This window comes from Octodon degus, unplaced genomic scaffold (genome assembly GCF_000260255.1).
Source record: "Octodon degus isolate 3935 unplaced genomic scaffold, OctDeg1.0 scaffold00175, whole genome shotgun sequence".
In the NCBI taxonomy this organism is placed as follows: Eukaryota; Metazoa; Chordata; class Mammalia; order Rodentia; family Octodontidae; genus Octodon; species Octodon degus.
Genome location: NW_004524751.1, coordinates 425,870 through 427,112, shown reverse-complemented (window position 1 = coordinate 427,112; position 1,243 = coordinate 425,870). Strand labels below are relative to the sequence as shown.

The 1,243-nt window shown below is 34.4% G+C and overlaps 1 non-coding gene across 1 annotated transcript; it reads left to right on the top strand.

The window, feature by feature from the left end:
• The first annotated feature begins 1,035 nt into the window (after positions 1-1,035).
• LOC111813246 lies at positions 1,036-1,142 on the top strand. Its single transcript, XR_002818553.1, has one exon. It is a non-coding gene; the product is annotated as a U6 spliceosomal RNA (small nuclear RNA).
• The last annotated feature ends 101 nt before the right edge of the window (positions 1,143-1,243 follow it).

Here is a 1,243-nt window from a genome sequence, read left to right as displayed (position 1 = left end):
GTAAAGCCATATTAATATGCTGAGCTGTAAAAGGCTCAAGTCAACGACTTCAGACAGTTGCCAGTTGTGCTGATAACTCCCTACTATTATGGACTACTGGTCTATGTTGGTTTATTTTGCAGAATTCAAGCACCTATAATATTTGGGCTGGCATCAAGTATGAAAAGTATTTAAAGACTTCTCCAGATACAGCTTCTCTAACAACAAAGGAACACCCATATCTGACAACACAAAACAAAAAAAGAGTCATCTTTTCAACTAAACATTTTTATTACACTTTTTCAGTGTTCTAAGTTTTAAAGTCTTTATACACCCTAGATATTATTTCTCTATCTGAGAAACAGCTGGTATTCTTCTCCCACATTATAAGTTGTCTCTTGATGCTTATTTCTCTTGTGCAGAAGCTGATATCCTATTTGTGTCTCATTGGTATTGTTTCTTACGCAGCTGGGAGTCTATGCCTATCTAACGAGTATCATCTATTTTATCTTTCAGCAGTTACCTGTTTCTGCTCATAGCTCTAGGTCTTTGAAACATTGGGATTGGATTTTAGAGAGGAAATGGACCATACTCATTCTATTGTATGTGGATAACCAGATTTTGCACCACTTTTTGGTAAGGAGGCTATATTTTCTCCAAAAGATGCTTTAAACCTGTTTCCCAACACTAGACAGTTGAAAATGCCTGAGGTTCTATTTCCTCAATTCTGTTCTGTCAATCAACATGTCTGTTTTTATCCCTGTAGTATCGTGTTTCCATGATTTTACTTTTGTAATATATCTTGAAAAGTAGGATTGTGACACCTCTGGTTTGCTATTTTTTGGTTAAGGGTTGTTTTGGCTATTATGGTCTCTTCTTTATTCACATAAATTTTAAAATTGATGTCTCCAGTTCTATGAAGAATGTGTTGTGCGACATGAGGAGCTACTATGAAGACAACAATATGCAATGTATTAATTATTGTAACTGTCCTACTAACCTGTTTTGAAAGTTTCATTGCTAGTTTATCCTTTTTCTCATTAAAATGAATAAAAAGTGCTCGCTTCGGCAGCACATATACTAAAATTGGAACGATACAGAGAAGATTAGCATGGCCCCTGCGCAAGGATGACACGCAAATTCATGAAGCGTTCCATATTTTTAAATAAATTGTCTGTATACCAGTACAAGTTTATTGTTTCAGTATACTCGTACTAATAAAATAACAGTGCCAATTGCAAAAATAAATAAATAAATAAAAATA